Raw genomic sequence first — 19,002 nt, 5'->3', positions numbered from 1 at the left:
CTGTGGTGGACTGGACTCTTGCTTCCCATTGTTCACATCTTCCCTGTCACTGACATATACACTCATGCCTATGTTTTCCTGCTTCTTTGATGCTGGGGCTGCCATGTGATTTGCTTTGGCCAATGGAACACTGGTGGATATTACATGAGCACAGGCTTTTGATATACTTATTTGGCTTGTCTTTCTCTTCTTTCATCTTCCATGTGAAGAGTACGCCCCAGATAGCTGCTGGCCCCACGTGAAAGACACACGGAGAAGTCTTGAATTCAACCCACATTCTGAAGCAAAGTGAGAACAGTAAATGTTTGTTGTTGCCATTGAGATTTCAGGGTTACTTGTCAGGCAGCATTACGGTTACACAGCATTTTTTCAGCAATAACTGCTAAGAAGCTTTGAGGAACAATTAATTCAATTTGAGAGTAGAGACATTTTTCGTCTAGAATGATAAACGGGGCAGCAGACCTAAAACAGTTGGCCCAGTTGGGAACATGAGGGTTAATGGCTCTGGGAGGGAGGGAAACCTTCTAGAAATAAGAATGAACATAACAGAAGGTATGATCGAGACTTCAGAATACCTTTAAGGCAAATGCTAAGTCACTTCAGTCGTGTCCGACTCTGTGTGACGCCATAGACGGCAGCTCACCAGGCTCCCCCGTCCCTGGGATTCTCCAGGCAAGAACAATGGAGTGGGTGCCATTTCCTTCTCCAATGCATGAAAGTGAAAAGTGAAAGTGATGTCGCTCGGTTGTGTCTGACTCTTAGCGACCCCATGGACCGCAGACTACCAGGCTCCTCTGTCCATAGGATTTTCCAGGCAAGAATACTGGAGCGGGGTGCCATTGCCATGGAAGAGCGCAAAAACAAGAAATCCATTCCAAGGGAACTGTAGGAACACAGTAATCATGACATTGGACTCTTTCTTTAGAAAAGGAATCTTGATCCTATCACATTATTAGTGCTGTACTATTTATATAAATGTAATTAAGTAAACCACATTTATAGTTTTTTTTCCCCTCATGGATATATACTCTACCCAAACTCATCAGGTTGTGAACATTAAATACATACAACCGTTTGTATGTCAATCATACCTCAATAAAGTTCTTTAAATAAAAAAGAAAATAAAGAAAAAAAAAGTGGAGGAAAAAAGAAAATAACATAGACAAAAAAACCAAAGAGGGGGAAAAAACCCTAAAATTATGTTGAAAGTCCCTCAGGTCATCCAAAACCCACTTCCTGAGCTAGAAATATCAAAGACTTAGGCCCAGCCAGGGATATGTATAGGTGCTTGGGATTCCATAAAAACGGCTCTTTCTGAGGTCATGGATGGCAAGAAATGGGTCTATCAAAGCTAGGGCTAAAACACAGTGGTTTTCTCACTTTTTTGGTCTCAAGAACCTTTTAACTCTTAAGAAAAGCAAGGGAACCCCAAAGAGCTTTCTCTTTATGCAAGTTATAGCAACTGGTATTTTCCTTATATAGAAATGAAAACCTACATGATGCTTCATTGATCTTTGCATTTATAGTTTGAAAAACTGTTTTAATTTCTGGTTTTTAAAGAGCTCATAAAATCTACACTTAAAACTTAATTCTTCTTCCCTAAACTCTGAATGATTGGTCTTGAAGTGATGACATAATTTAACTGGCATCATGATCCTATATGAAAATGTTCCATTGTGTAAGACATGATAAAGTATATCATTAACATCTATAAAGTTAAGAGGATGACAGCTTTCATCATATTTTCATTTCTTATTTACAGTTTTGTCCAGTTTCTTTGCGATAGATTCCACCTTTCCTTGATCCCAGATAGCCTGCTATGTCTATTCCTGAATCTTTAAAGGCAGAGATTGCAACTGTGGGGCAAGAAAGCAAAAAAAAAATTTTTAGGCACAACAGTCCATCATGCTTGTGTCTGAATTATTTCAGTGCACGTAGAGGAATCTGGGTGTTGAGAAGGGCTCCAATACCTAAGGGGAAGGAAGCAAGGAATTCTTTTACTTATTCCTTCTCTAACAGTCTTTCTTTCTTTCTATAGATCTGTTTCTGACCTTATCATTTTCCTTCTCTCTGGAGAATTTTTATTTTTAAACATTTCTTGTCAGGCAGACCTATTGGTGACAAAATCCTTCAATTTTTGTCTATGAAAGTATTTTTCTTTCACTTTTGAAGGATTTCACTGGATATAGAGTTCTAGGTTGGTGTTTTTTCTCTTTTTTTTTTGCATGCATTTCTGAGAGAAAGCTTGAGAGTAATTCTTATCTTTGTTGCTCTATAGATAAGGTGTTTTGTTTTTTAAACCCCCTTCTGGCTTCCTTTAAGATTTTCTCTTTGTCCATAATTTTATTTAGTCCAAATGTGCTGTGCCTAAGTGTAGAGTTTTGGGTATTTTCCTACGTAATGTTCTCTGAGCTTCCTGGATCTATGGTTTTGTTTCTGTTACTATATTACACTTCATTATAAAACATTTTTTTTATCAGATTTAAGTTTTTAAAACATAACATGTACAACTCTATTTTCTTTAAATAATTTATAGTTTGAAAAAATTTATTCCCTTCAACCTCCCCCATCCACTCCTTTAGGTCATCCCAGAGCACCAATTTGAGCTCCGTGTGCTCTACAGCAGCTTCCCACCATTTATCTATTTTACACGTGGTGCTGTATATACATCAAGGCCACTCTTTCTATTCATCCCAACTCCCCATTTCCTGCTGTGGCCACAAGCCCATTCTCTAGGTCTGTCTCTAAGATTGCCCTGAAAATAGTTTCATCTGTACCATTTTTTCTAGATTCCACACATATATGTTAATATACAATCTTTGTTTTTCTCTTCCTGACTTACTTTCCTCTATATGACAACTCAATTATTTTTAAAAATAATGACATTAGTTTCTAACTCAATATTTTATAATATTTTTTCATATTTAGCCTTCTTTTTCAATCTTTTTAACATCCTCCTTCACATAAATATCTAAAAAAAAAAAAACACCTAATTCACTTTAATATTTCTTAAAGGAGTCCAAAACTTCACAGCAGTTAAATCTGAGTTAGTCACTTTCCATTACTTTACAATAGCCAAAAAAAGAAAGAATACCCCTCCCTAGGCTGAAACTTGACTTAAATTTATTTTAGCTGCAAAAGAGAAAATAAAAACTTTGGGTTTGTGTGTGTGTGTGTGTTTGTGTGCTGACAAAATTTAAAACTATCATAAAATCGATTTATCCTTATAGTCTTAAAAACATGATTGTTTTTAATGTTGCAATAGTTGGATATTGGGTAGCTCATGGGAACAGGTATCAGGGTAGTGGGGAGGTGGGCTCTTGTTCAAAGGGAAGTATCCTCTTGAGCCTTGGTTTTCCATCCATGAAGTATGCACAATGCCTGCTCTAACTGATTCTTCACAAAGAAAGAAGAAAAATTCCTGATTTTTGGAACTGCAATAGCCCTGAGAGATCATTTTGTCCCTTTTGATGAGAAAACAGAGGCAAAAGTGGGTTGAAAACTTTCTCAAGGGCAAATATCAAGGGAACACATAGAAGCACTGTATTTACATTTGGCATTGACAGTGCAGAAAGCTAATGTTTTTATTTTTATAACCCCAGTGCACCCTGTGTAAACTCATTGTAACAGTGTGAGCCTTATGAGCCGCTTACATTACAGTAACATATTTCTGGTACAGAAATCTCCTGCTGGTACGGAAAATGTCTGCTTTTTAAGTGGGATCAATCCGCATCTCCATAAGTCATCCAATAACTTCATTATCAGTTCCTAACATCTTGTCTTTTCGGATAGTTATCAAAATCTTTGGGTATATTTTTTATAATATCTATAAGCTGAGTCAGGGTCTGTGAATTGAAGCTAAATTAGGAGTCAGAAAGAGGAATAAGAAGGGTACTCTGGACATAACAATCCCAGTGGATGAGGGTGCTGAGATGGAAGAGTGGTGTGTATTCACTACGAGTCATTTGCTCCTGGACTCATCCTCTTTTGTTAAAACCATTCACCTGTGCTCTTCTTCCTAGCGGCACAAGGAAAATTTGGTGGGTAGGGAGGATGGGAAGGGGGTGCATCCTCCATTTCTTACCCTTCCAACATCTAATAGAAGTCCTCCTGTTTCTGTTTAGGATTCTGGAACATGCCCCTTTGTGTTGTTGATTCCACCACACTCTTAGTTCAGGTCATCACTTTTGCTTAAATAACTAGATCACAATTAGCCTCTTAACAAGCTCACTGCCCTCAACCCGTTGACTCTCCACAAACATCATTACGTTTCTCAGTCACTTAAATGCTTTCCACCTGAGGACCAAATTCTTTAGCATGGCATTTAAGGCTGGCTCCCAGAGCCCACTCTGGCCTCGCCCTTTTCTCCTGCCCTCTGAGCATTCACACTGCTCTAGTTTACTGTCCATCGCTGAGTCATCTTTTGGTGATGCCCTCCTTGTCCTCTCCCTTTTCTCACATGGATAACAACAAATTAGCCTTTTCTCTCCCTCCTTCCCTCTTTTTCTCCCTCCTTCACTTATTCATTCCACAAATGTGTACTGACACACCTCTATATGCCAGTCATTGAAGGTGCCTTCATGGGCCAAAAAGTCCTGTCCTCATAGACCTTATACCTCTGCGCGTCTGTGCTGGGGGTGACAGAAATTGAGTGTATTACCTGATAAATAATACTGTATGTTAGAAGATGATAAGTGCTGTGGATAAATAGTAAGCTGTAAAGGGAAGGGGAGGACGCAGGCGGAGATGTCATTTTAAATGGAGTGGTCAGAGTAGGTTGCACACACTGAAGATGGCATTTCGGCAAAGAATAGGATGAAGTGAGGAAGGGAGCCATTTGGTTATTCGGAGAAAGGATATTCCAGGCAGAAGGAACAGCCAGTGCTAAGGTTTGGTGTGTTCAATGAGTAGCAAGAGAGCTGGTACATCGGGAACACAGTGAGTGAGGAGGACTCGGAAGAAGAGGTCACAGAGGACCCCCCAGAGTTCCCTCAGGGTCTCAACAACCATCTAGGCAGTGGTGAAGACTTCAGGTTTTATGCTGAGAGAAACTGGGAGCCAGCAAAGGCTCTAGAGTAGAAGAGAGACATTATCTGATATACATTTGAAAGAGGCAGTGGGGAGACCAGTTAGGAGGCTATTATAGTAACGCAATAGGTAGATGGTGATAGGCTGGACCAGGTGGCAACAGAGGTTGCTGCTGATTTATCAGATACTGGGAGTGTATTTTTTTTTTTGCACTTTAAATAAATTATCATTTAATAAACTTGACTCTTTTGGTATACAGGTCAGTGGATATTAATACACATACAAATTTATATAGTTACTACCACAATCTGAATATAGAATAGTATCCCAAACTCCTAAAGCTCTCTCAAGCTAACCCTTGTCAAATAATGTTCTCTATCACTATAGTTTGACATTTTTAAGAATGTCACATAAACAGAATCATATATTGACATTTTGAGACTGGCTTCTTTCACTTGGTACAATGCCTTTGAGATTCATTTCAGTTGTTGCTTATATTCATAGTTTGTTCCTTTTCATTAATGAGTATTATTTTATTATATGGCTGTATCACAATTTTTTAATCCATTCACTTGGTAAAGAACCGTGGGTTGTTTCCAGCTTTGGGTGATTATAAACACTGCTACTATAAAAATTAGTGTATAGGTGTTTGAACATACATTTTTATTTCTCTGGGATATACTCAATGATACAAATGCTAGGTCTTATGGTTATTACATATTTAACTTCATAAGAAACTGCCAGCCCCAGAGGCTGAACCATGTTACAGTCCCACTAGGAAAGTATGAAAGTTCTAGTTGCTTTACATTCCTTACATTTATAGCATCTGGCGTTGTATTTTTTTTTTTTAATTTTAGCCATTCTAATAAGTACATAACAGTATTTCATCATGGTTTACATTTGCACCTCCCTAATTTGAGAATTTGGGAATCAGGTGGTTCAGTGGTAAAGAATCTGTCTGCCAGTTCAGGAGATGTAGGAGATTCAGGTTCAATCCCTGGGTAGGGAAGATACCCTGAAGGAGGAAATGCCAGCTGGCTCCAGTATTCTTGCCTAATCCCACTCCAGTATTCTTGCCTGAAAAATCCATGGCAGAGGAGCCTGATGGACTACAGTCCATGGGGTCACAGAGTTGGACACGACTGAGGGACTCATTATAGGTGAATTCTATCAAACATTTGGAGAAGAGTTAACATTTAGAGGAGAGTTCTGAAACTCCTCCAAAAAATTGCAGAGGAAGGAACACTCTCAGAATCATTCTATGATTTGAAAACCAGACAAAAATATCACAAAAAAGAAAATTGCAGGCCAATGTCAATGATGAGCATAGATGCAAAATTACTCAACAAAATGCTAGCAAACCAAATCCAACAACCCATTCAAAGGATACATCATGATCAAGTGGGATTTATCCCCGGAATGCAAGTACTCCTCAATATCTGCAAATTGATCAATATGATAAAGCATTAACAAATTGAAGAATAAAAACCATATGACCATTAATAGATGCAGAAAAATCTTTTGACAAAATTCAACAACCATTTATGATAAAAGTCTCCAGATAGTGGGAAGAGAGGAAACTTACCTCAACATAACAAAGTCCATATATGACAAACCCACAGTTTACATCGTTCTCAATGGTGAAAGGCTAAACACATTCCCTCTAAGATCAGGAACAAGGCAAGGAATCCACTGTCAACACTTTTATTCAACATAGTTTTGGAAGTCCTAGCCACAGAAATCAGGAAAGAAAAAGAAATAAAATGAATCCAAATTGGAAAAGAAGAAGTAAAACTGTCACTGTTTGCAGATGACATGATATTATACACAGAAGACTCTAAAGAGTCTACCAGAAAACAACTGGAGCTCATAAATAAATTTGGTATATTTGTAGGATACAAAATTAATACACAGAAATCTCTTGCATTCCTATACACTAACAATGAAAGACCAGAAAGAGAAATCAAGGAAACAATTCCATTTACCATTGCATCAAAAAGAATAAAATACTTAGGAATAAACTCACCAAAGGAGACAAAAGACTCTGAAAACTATAAGATGCTGATGAAAGAAACTGGAAAGGGCACACATATATGGAAAAATATACTATGCTCTTGTATTGGAAGAATCAACATTGTTAAAATTACTATATTACTCAAGACAATCTATAGATTCAATGCAACCCCTATCAAATTACCAAGGGCATTTTTCACAGAACTGGAACAAAAATATTCTAAAATTTATATGGAAACACAAGGCTCCAAGTAGTCAAAACAATCCTGAGAAAGAAAAACAGAGATGGAGGAATCAGACGCCCTCATTTCAGACTATACTACAAAGCTATAGTCATCAAAATAGTATGATACTGGCACAAAAACAGACTCATAGATTAATGGAACAAGATGGAAAGCCCAGAAATAAACCCCCACCCTCTTAACATCAATTAATCTATGACAAAAGAGGCAAGAATATAAAGAGAACAGACAGTCTCTTCAATAATTGGTGTTGGGAAAACCAGACAGCTACATGTAAAAGAATGAAATTAGAACATACTCTAACATTGTATACAAAAATAAACTCAAAACGGATTATGAACCTAAATGCAAGACTGGATACTATAAAACTACTATAGGAAAACATAGTAGTTTTGATATAAATCACATAACATTCTTTTGGTTCTATCTCCTAGAGTAATGGAAACAACAACAACAAAACAAATGGCACATAATTAAATTTAAAAGCTTTTGCACACAAAGGAAACCATAAACAAAACAAAAAGACAGCCTACAGGCTGGGAGAAAATATCTGCAAATGAAGCAACCCACAAGGGATTAATGTCAAAAATATACAAACACCTCATGCAGCTCTATGTCAAAAGAACAAACAGCCCAATTATCAACTGGGCAGAAGATTTAAACAGACATTTCTTTAAAGACAACATACAGCTGGTAAAAAGCAAGCAAAAAGATGCTCAAATCACTAGTTATCAGAGAAATGCAAATAAAAACTACAATGAGGTATGCCTTATGTCAGTCAGAATGGCCATTATCAAAAATCTCCACACAGAGAGTGTGGAGAAAAGCGAACTCTCCTACACTGTTGGTGGAAAAGTAAACTGGTACAACCGCTATGGAGAACAATATGCAGGTTCCTTAAAAAACTAAAAATAGAGTTACCATATGATCCAGCAATCCCACTCCTGGGCATATACCTGGAGAAAACCATAATTTGGAAAGATATATGTGCCTCAACGTTCATTTCATCACCATTTACAATAGCCAACACATGGAAGCAACCTAAATATCTATCAATATAAAAATGGATAAAGAGATGTGGTACTTATACACAATGGAACATTACTCAGTCATAAAAAAAAACATAGCCATTTGCAGCAACATGGACTGACCTAGAGATTATCATACTAAGTGAAGTAAGCCAGAAAAAGAAAGACAAATACTATATAATATCACTTGTATGTAGAATCTAAAATATGGCACAGATGAACTTATTTACAAAACAGAAATAGAGTCATAGATGTAGAAAATAAGCTTACGGTTGGGGGGAATGGGCAAATTGGGAGATTGGGATTCCCATATATACACTGCTATAGATAAAATAGACGACTAATAAGGATCTACTGGAGAGCTCTATTCAGTACTCTATAATGACCTATATGGGAAAGAATCTAAAAAAGAGTGGATATATGTGTATGTATAATTGATTAACTTTGCTGTACAGTGGAAAGTAACACAACACTTTAAACCAACTCTGCTGCTGCTGCTGCTGCTAAGTCGCTTCAGTCGTGTCCAACTCTGTGCGACCCCATAGACGGCAGCCCACCAGGCTCCCCCGTCCCTGGGATTCTCCAGGCAAGAACACTGGAGTGGGTTGCCATTTCCTTCTCCAGTGCATGAAAGTGAAAAGTGAAAGTGAAGTCGCTCAGTCGTGTCCGAGCCTACCAGGCTCCTCCATCCATGGGATTTTCTAGGCAAAAGTACTGGAGTGGGGTGCCACTGCCTTCTCCAACTATACTTCAATAAATTTTTTTTAAACTTTACAATATTGTATTGGTTTTGCCATATATCAAAATGATAAAAATTAAAAAAAAAAAACCTGCCAGACTACTTTCCAGAGGGACTGTACCATGTAACAGTCCCATTAGCAAAGTATGATGCTTATAGTTGCTTTACATTCTTGTCAGCATCTGTTGTCAGTATTTTTTATTTTACCTATTTTAATAAGTGCATAAATTGAAGAAGGAAATGGCAACCCACTCCAGTAATCTTGCCTGGAGAATCCCATGGACAGGGGAGCCTGGCAGGCTACAGTCCATGGGGTGGCAGGAATTGGATGCCGCTGCAACTAAACCATCACCAGCAATGAGTGCACAATAGTATTTCATCATGGTTTACATTTGTGCCTCCCTAATTTGCATTTCCCTATGCACTTATTAGAATGGCTAATGACATTGAACATCTTTCATGTAAATGCATGTTATATATCCTCTTTGGTGAAATTTATAGTGAATTCTTTTGCTCATTAAAAAAAAAATTGAGTTGCTTATTATACTACTGTTGAGCGTTGAGAATTCATACTCTGGATAGACGGTGCTGTTTGACATATTTTTGCAAGTATTTTCCCCCCAGTCTCCAGCTTGTGTGTTCATTCTGTCCACTTTTACAGAGTAACATTTTTAAATTTAAAATTTGAGATAATTGTAGATTTATATACAGTTTCAAGAAATAATGCAGAGGAATCCCACAAATGCTTTACTTGGTGTCAGCCAATGATACTGTGCTGTGCTTAGTTAGTTGCTCAGTCACGTCAGACTCTTGTCAGACTCTGTAGCCTGCCAGGCTCCTCTGTCCATGGGATTCTCCAGGCAAGAATACTGGAGTGGGTTGCCATGCCTTCCTCCAGCGGATCTTCCTAACCCAGGGATTGAACCCAGGTCTCCCATATTACAGCATGGTTCTTTACCGCCTGAGGCAGCAGGGAAGCCAACGGCAATAGCCTGCAGAATTGTTGTACAATACACAAGCAGAGTATTGACATTGAAATAGTCAAAACAGCGCCGTTCTGTTGCCACAGGCTCTCTCGTGTGCAGCCTTATCCAATCCCCTCCAAATCCTGCTGCTATGTCGCTTCAGTCGTGTCCCACTCTGCGCGACCCCATAGATGGCAGCCCATCAGGCTCCCCCGTCCCTGGGATTCTCCAGGCAAGAACACTGGAGTGGGTTGCCATTTCCTTCTCCAGTGCATGCAAGTGAAAAGTGAAAGTGAAGTTGCTCAGTCGTGTCTGACTCTTAGGGACCCCATGGACTGCAGCCCACCAGGCTCCTCCATCCATGGGATTTTCCAGGCAAGAGTACTGGAGTGGGGTGCCATTGCCTCCTCCAAATCCTGCCTCCTCCTTAACCCTGGTAACTACTAATCTCTTTTCTATTTCTATAAATGTTGTTGCTTCACGATTGTTACATAAAATAGAATTATACAATACGTAGCTGTTAAGATTTACTTTTTTTCCCCTCAACAAAATTTCATGGATATTCATCCAAGTTGCTGTTTAATAATGCATTCAATTTTTGTTCCTTTTTGTTACTGAGTGGCATATTCCATGATATGCATGTACCATCGATTTGTTTAACAATTCACCCATTGAAGCGAATCTAAACTGTTTTCAGTTTTGTTGCTGTTAGGTCACTAAGTCGGTCCAGCTCTTTGCAACTTCATGGACTGAAACACACCAGGCTTCCCTGTCCTTCACTGTTTCCTAGGTTTGCTCAAATTCATGTCCACTGAGTCAGTGATGCTATCTGACCATCTCATCCTCTGCTGCTCACTTCTTTTGAATTCAATCCTTCCCAGCATCAGGGCCTTTTCCAGTGAGTCGGCTCTTCACATTGGGTGGCCGAAGTATTGGAGCTTCAGCATCAGTCCATACAAAGAATATTCAGGGTTGATTTCCAGTAGGATTAACTGGTTTGAATTCCTTGCAGTCCAATAGACTCTCAAGAGTCTTCTCCTGTACCACAATTCAAAAGCATCAGTTCTTTGGTGCTCCGATTTCTTTGTGGTCCAGCTCTCATATCTGTACATGACTACTGGAAAAACCATAGCTTTGACCGTACAGACCTGTGTCAGCAAAGTGATGGCTTAACTTTTTTTTTTTTTAATTTTTTTAAATTTTATTTTATTTTTAAACTTTACATAATTGTATTAGTTTTGCCAAATATCAAAATGAATCCATCACAGGTATACATGTGCTCCCCATCCTGAACCCTCCTCCCTCCTCCCTCCCCATACCATCCCTCTGGGTCATCCCAGTGCACTAGCCCCAAGCATCCAGTATCGTGCATTGAACCTGGACTGGCATCTCGTTTCATACATGATATTTTACATGTTTCAATGCTATTCTCCCAAATCTTCCCACCCTCTCCCTCTCCCACAGAGTCCATAAGACTGTTCCATACATCAGTGTCTCTTTTGCTGTCTCGTACACAGGGTTATCGTTATCATCTTTCTAAATTCCATATATATGCGTTAGTATACTGTATTGGTGTTTTTCCTTCTGGCTTACTTCACTCTGTATAATAGGCTCCAGTTTCATCCACCTCATTAGAACTGATTCAAATGTATTCTTTTTAATGGCTGAGTAATACTCCATTGTGTATATGTACCACAGCTTTCTTATCCATTCATCTGCTGATGGGCATCTAGGTTGCTTCCATGTCCTGGCTATTATAAACAGTGCTGTGATGAACATTGGGGTACACGTGTCTCTTTCCCTTCTGGTTTCCTCAGTGTGTATGCCCAGCAGTGGGATTGCTGGATCATAAGGCAGTTCTATTTCCAGTTTTTTAAGGAATCTCCACACTGTTCTCCATAGTGGCTGTACTAGTTTGCATTCCCACCAACAGTGTAAGAGGGTTCCCTTTTCTCCACACCCTCTCCAACATTTATTATTTGTAGACTTTTGGATCGCAGCCATTCTGACTGGTGTGAAATGGTACCTCATAGTGGTCTTGATTTGCATTTCTCTGATAATGAGTGATGTTGAGCATCTTTTCATGTGTTTGTTAGCCATCTGTATGTCTTCTTTGGAGAAATGTCTATTTAGTTCTTTGGCCCATTTTTTGATTGGGTCATTTATTTTTCTGGAGTTGAGCTGTAGGAGTTGCTTGTATATTTTTGAGATTAGTTGTTTGTCAGTTGCTTCATTTGCTATTATTTTCTCCCCTTCTGAAGGCTGTCTTTTCACCTTGCTGATAGTTTCCTTTGATATGCAGAAGCTTTTAAGGTTAATTAGGTCCCATTTGTTTATTTTTGCTTTTATTTCCGATATTCTGGGAGGTGGGTCACAGAGGATCCTGCTGTGATGTATGTCAGAGAGTGTTTTGCCTATGTTCTCTTCTAGGAGTTTTATAGTTTCTGGTCTTATGTTTAGATCTTTAATCCATTTTGAGTTTATTTTTGTGTATGGTGTTAGAAAGTGTTCTAGTTTCATTCTTTTACAAGTGGTTGACCAGTTTTCCCAGCACCACTTGTTAAAGAGATTGTCTTTAACCCATTGTATATTCTTGCCTCCTTTTCCATATGTGCGTGGATTTATCTCTGGGCTTTCTATTTTGTTCCATTGATCTATATTTCTGTCTTTGTGATGGCTTAACTTTTTAATATCCTGTCTAGGTTTATCATAGTTTTCCTTCCAAGGAGCAAGCTTTTAATTTCATGACTGCAGTTACCATCACAAGTGATTTTGGAGACCAAGAAAACAAAATCTGTTTCCAGTTTTATTATATTATGAGCAAAGTTGCTATGAATATTATAATCAGTTTTTATGTGATAAATTTTCATTTCTCTAAGATAAATACCCAAGAGTGTAATTGGTTGATGACAAAGTGGTTGGATATTTACTTTTTGAAGAAATTATCAAACCGCTTTCCAGGGTGGCTGTACCAATTTACATTTTCATCAGCAATACAGTGGTCTAGTCTCTCTGCATCATTGTCCACATTTGGTGCTCACTATTTTTCATTTCTTCCCTTGTCGCTCAGTGGGTAAAGAATCTACCTGAAAGGCAGGAGACCCAGGTTCAATTCCTGGGTCGGCAAGATCTCCTGGAGAAGGAAATGGCAACCCTCGCCAGTATTCTTTCTGGAGAATCCCAAGAACAGAGGAGCCTGGCAGGCTGCAGTCCATGGGGTGGCAAGAGTTGGACACAACTTAGCAAATGAACCACCTCCATTTTTCATTTTTGTCATTCTGGTAAGTGTGCAGTGATATCTCATTGTGGTTTTAATTGCATTTACCTAATCACAACTGATGTTGTGCTCTTATATGCCATCTGTATATTCTTTTTGGTGAAATGTCCATACATGTCTTTTTCCCATTTTCTAATTGGATTGCTTTATTTTTTTCTGTCAAATTTTGGGAGTTCTTTATTCTGAATAATAGTCTTTTGACAGATATGTGGTTTGCAACATCTTGTGTTTGTATTCTCTTTTTTTAGAACAACATTTAAAAACTTTTCTTCTCCAGCTTTACTGAGATATAATTGACATATAACATTGGTAAGTTTAAGGCAGCTTCCCTGATAGCTCAGTTGGTAAAGAATCTGCCTGCAAGGCAGGAGACCCTGGTTCGATTTCTGGGTTGGGAAGATCCGCTGGAGAAGGGATAGGCCACCCACTCCAGTTGTTAGGCTTCCGTGTGGCTCAGCTGGTAAAGAATCTTCCTGTAATACGGGAGACCTGGGTTTGCCCCCTGGGTTGGGAATAGCCCCTGGAGAAGGGAAAGGCTACCCACCCCAGTATTCTGGCCTGGAGAATTCCATGTATTGTATAGTCCATGGAGTTGCAAAGACTTGGACATGACTGAGTGACTTTCACTATCACAAGTGGCAGTTAAGAGTGGTGTTAAATGGCATCTTTGCTTTGTTCCTGATCTGAAGGAGAAAGTATTCAGACATCCACCATTAAATATGATAATAGCTATAGGCTTTTAGATGTCCTTTATCAGTTTGAGAAAATTTCCTTCTATTCCCTATTTGATGAAAAAGTTTACTGGGAATTGATGTTGAGTTTTGTCAAATGCCTTTTCTGCATCAACAGTTACAATCATATGGATTTTCTTCTTAGTACTATTAATATGGTAGTTCACATTGATTTTCAAGTATTACAACTTCAGCCTTGCATTTCGTTTAAAATCCACTTGTTTATGTTGCATTATTCTTTTTACATATTGATAGATTTGTTAATACATTGGTGAGGTTTTTTTTTAATTTGGGTTTATGAGAAGCTAACTTTGGTAAGCCACTCAGTCAGTCTTTGCCTTCAGGAAGCTTCCATAAGCCTCTTATCCTTCTCCATCAGAGGGCAGACAGACTGAAAACCCAATAATGGGCCTAAGTTTTAGAAAAGTCACAAGATGCAAAATATTTGAAAACAATGATCTTTTACAGACTGAAAGAAAAAAATCCTGCAGTTCTTCAACTGAATTAGTGAAATTAAGAGCTACACATTTAGGGTTGTATGTTTTTAACACAAACAAGATGAAAAATAAGATGAAGAAGCAAGGTTTATGGCTCAGTGTTAAATTGTTGTTGTTCAGTTGCTAAGTCATGTCCGACTCTTTGTGAACCCGTGGACTGCAGCACGCTGGGGCTCCTCTGTCCTCCACTATCTCCCAGAGTTTGCTCAAATTCATGTTCACTGAGTTGATGATGCAATCCAACCATCTCATCCTCTTCACCTGTTTCTCCTCCTGCCCTCAATCTTTCCCAGCACCAGGGTTTTTTCCAATGAGTCAGTTCTTCACATTAGGTGGCCAAAGTATTGGAGGTTCAGCTTCAGCAACAGTCCTTCCAGTGAATACTCAGTGTTGACTTCCTTTAGGATTGACTGATTTGATCTCCTTGCTGTCCAGGGGACTCTCAAGGGTCTTCTCCAGCACCACAGTTCAAAATTATCAGTTCGTCTGCACTCAGCCTTCTTTATGGTCCAGCTCTTACATCTTACATGACTAATGGAAAAGCCATAGTTTTGACTGTATGGAACTTTGTTGGCAATGTTAAATTACCTATTTGAAAAAACAGACATTGTATTGATGAAAACTACAGTTTGGAGGAAGGAGAAATATAAACTCATCATCCATGGGGTAATTTAAAATCTTAGATGAAAATTCTCTGATGTCCAGTGGTTACGACTCCACACTTCCACTGCTGAGGGTGTGGGTTCAATCTCTGGTTGGGAAACTAATAGCCTACATCTTGGCTGCAAGGCCAAATTTTTTTTTAATATATTAATAAATAAAATCTTGCAGTCAGACAGTGGGAGACTTAAAACAGGAGCCAAGCCTATTGACATATTAGTACAAACTAATCAAAAAGACTGTTAAGAAACAAGAAGAAACAGCATCATGGAAACCATTATGATAATCAGAGTTCCTATAAAGGACAAGGGAAGTTTATTCACTGTGGAGAAGAAAATCCCTTGTAAATTCATTAAGGCAGTTAAAAGTTACAGATGCAAGGATCTTAGATATTTGCAGGAGTTCTGAAATCCTACAATGGCTGTGAAAACCATGCTGAGAAAGTGACACTAATCATCTACAGTAGTTTAGATTGTAGGGAAAGTCAAGGAAGATGAATAAACCACGGATTACCGTTGAAATGACTCCTAAAAACTGAGAAGAAAGTGGATCAAAAATTTGAGCTTAAGAGATGTGTCAATCAGATTGGAAGTAGCTAAACAAGTGCAAAATGGAACTATAAGAAAAATCACAAAAGAAAAGCTAAAAATCAAAAGGTTTTGAAAACCCTACAGGATGCTATAGAAAGGAAAGGATATTAATATAGACCATTACAAAGGATGAGTCTGTAGAGCTGACCAAGATTACGAAGAAAATCTCTCTGGAGTGATAATGGTGAAAAGGGACACAAAGATTGGAGGATATGGGCTCAGGGTATACAGTCTGGGGGCTTCGAGTAAGCTCACCACATGCAGGGAATTAAAGAGAGGGCGGCTGACAGAAAAGAATAAATCGTTATTAGGGAATGTGTCTCTCTGTGCCAAGTGCTATCTTCTGAATCCAAACAAGTGGATGAGTGAAGGGAAGATTTGCCGTTGGATGAAGAGCCTTTAAAAGGTACATGGCTGAATCACAGAAATCAGACCCTGGCAAATGCCTGTTGGGTGACGGAGTTCACCAGCTATCTCATCGCACTGTCGCTCCCAGCAGGAGGTTGGCAAATGCTGTGTCCAGTCAGGTTCCGGGCTAGCAGAACAGAGCCCTGTGCACAGCAGGCAACTTTCAATTACTATATAAAAAACGGGACGCTAATACTCATGTATTAACCATTTTTGACAGACAGAATAGAAGTTTAGGCACTTTGGAATAATAGTAGAGAGTCTCTAAGGAAAGTGCTCAGGAAAACAGTGTACACTCACTATAACTGGAAGTGAAAACAAATAAAAGACCAGGAACAGAGGAAGATATCTGAAGTAACAGTCAGAAATAAGGGACTAGCAACTTCAGAGGTGTCTTGGTGAAACTATAAGAGGGTAGATATTTAGTACAGTGGAAAGGACTCCATCAACATGGACAACTGGCTCGAATGAAAGACTTGCCCCAATGCAAAATAAAATCTAATCTGGAAAATCGATGCTGTTGTTTAGTCGCTTCAGTCGTGTCTGATGCTGTGCAACCCTATGGACTGTAGCCTGCCAGGCCACTCTGTCCATGGGATTCTCCAGGCAAGAATACTACTGGAGTGGGTTGCCATTTCCTTCTCCAGGGGATTTTCCCAACCAGGGACTGAACCCGGGTCTCCTGCATTGCAGGCAGATTCTTTACCACTGAGTCACCAGGGAATACTGACAAGTCCTCCAGTATTCCATGCATGTTTAATACTGTTAAAGAGGACGTATCATGATATAGTGTTTATTTATAATGATGGTGGGGTGGGATCATGATGTATATTTGTAGAATTTTAGTTTTGTTCTAGAAACCACTCCCCTCCCCACAAGGTACAAAATAGAAATATCCTCTTGTATTTTGCACAGGGAGAACACAGAGGGAAGTGGTTACGGCGGTCCTCAGAGCAAACTTAAAGCAACAAATAGAGAGCAGCCATTCCCAGCCTCTTACGTAACCAAGACAAAATTTTCCTGAGGAAGTTGGGAAGAAGCAAACATCCTTATAAATACTATTAATAGATAATATACTCCCTGCTTCCAGGGAACGTGGAGCAACTGCAGCTTCAGTGACTGAGCAAACCCACCCTCAAGAGCCCTGGTGTGAGAAAGAACGCAGCAGAACTCGGAGAAAAAAAGAACGTGACCCCAAGGTCTCTGATTAACCACTCCGAGCTAAGAGTTTCACACCTTCCCTGGCAGATAAGAGCCCTGGGATCACCAGAATCTCATTCAAAGTAAAGCATCTGAAAATAATTATTCACAAATATATGTAGATTTTATAGCATAGTTTTCATTCCTTAGGATGGGCACTTCTGTTGTCTTCCTAACAAAGTCATCTATTGCTAAAAATAAATACCTGAACTGCAAATTCTGATTATATTGAAAAATTCTCAGCTAAAATTCTATGTAGAGGTGGAAAAATTTAGGACTCTATTGGAACTACAGATTATACTCTGGCAAACTGCAACTAAATCCACAATCTTGTCAGCGAGGATGAATTTTTAGTAAATAATAGCATTGGTTTCCTGGGACATTATTTTTACTTTTATCTGTATTAAATTCATCTGAAGTTAATTTAGAGGTTTGAAATTTCTCAGTCAGAATAGAGCTTGTAGCAGTATTCTTCTGTTGGTCATATCCCTACATATGTATGCTGCCATATCTCACTGACCCTTATTGCCCACATTGCTCATGGAGACATGAGTTTGTGGTTGCAGTCAATCACCTTAAGTCATGCGATCACAGACTTTATTCTTAGCTATACTCCATACTTGCTATGTAATGGGTGAAAAAGAAACCTAAAAGTGTCTTAGTTTATGTATTTGGTTAACTAGATGTAAGAAACTAGATACTCTCCAGCCTTGAAAGCCGCAGTGAAGGCTAACAGGCAAATATAAAGCACTTTAAAACACAGCAACAACCATAAAACAGAAATAACAATGTTCTGGGGTTCAAAACAAAACCAATGAGTACTGCAGCCCTGTATTTTTCAAAATGACAATAGAGAGGAAAACTTCATTTTGTTCCTTTAAGTGGGGAGGAAAATTTCATCCTTAAAACTATGGATGTTTCCCTGAAAGTCCCATGACTTGCAGGTTTAAAGATATTCTAAATTATTATATTAGCAATAGTAACTAAAACCCATCAAAGCCTGATCTTGACAAATTAGGTGATTCTACATGGATGTGTTGAATATTTTTCAGAACTGGCAACAGCAGCATTTTAAAAATTGTGCCGTCCAAAATGTGTCATATCATCAACCGATTTCTGATTTATAATAAATGATTGTAATTTACCTGGACCCTTTAACACTTTTGCTAATGTTATAGCAAATATTGCTAATGTGAGTCATTAAAATGTATTGAAAACATCATGATTTACTTTTCTTTGATTTTCTTCACTTATATATAGTATGTATCAAGTTTAGGCTTCTATAGCCAATTATATATTAAATAGTATAAACATCAGGTACACAGACTCTAACTGGCTTCCCTAACTGATAAATCCATCCTCAACTGAGAAATAGGTTTCTAACATTAATAATAATATAAGCCTCATATGATCTGATTAGTTGACAATTTTGATCTCAAACATTGTCATATTAAGCCACTGCTACTGCTGCTAAGTCACTTCAGTTGTGTCCGACTCTGTGCGACCCCATAGACAGCAGCCCACCAGGCTCCCTGTCCCTGGGATTCTCCAGGCAAGAACACTGGAGTGGGGTGCCATTGCCTTCTCCATATTAAGCCACAGTACTACTTAATGTCCATTCAAC

General features: G+C 38.7%; 1 long non-coding RNA gene across 1 annotated transcript in view; it reads left to right on the top strand.

The window, feature by feature from the left end:
* LOC101906304 (uncharacterized) overlaps nt 1-18,594 on the top strand; it is a 171,764-nt gene extending 153,170 nt beyond the window's left edge. The window contains exons 4-5 of the long non-coding RNA XR_003034290.2: nt 13,086-13,296; nt 17,094-18,594. This is a non-coding gene — a long non-coding RNA (uncharacterized lncRNA). The remainder of the gene's footprint in view (nt 1-13,085; nt 13,297-17,093) is intronic.
* The last annotated feature ends 408 nt before the right edge of the window (nt 18,595-19,002 follow it).

Source organism: Bos taurus, chromosome 4, assembly GCF_002263795.3.
Source record: "Bos taurus isolate L1 Dominette 01449 registration number 42190680 breed Hereford chromosome 4, ARS-UCD2.0, whole genome shotgun sequence".
Lineage (NCBI taxonomy): Eukaryota > Metazoa > Chordata > Mammalia > Artiodactyla > Bovidae > Bos > Bos taurus.
Note: the sequence above shows the minus strand (reverse complement) of the source record. Positions and strands in the feature narration are given on the sequence as shown.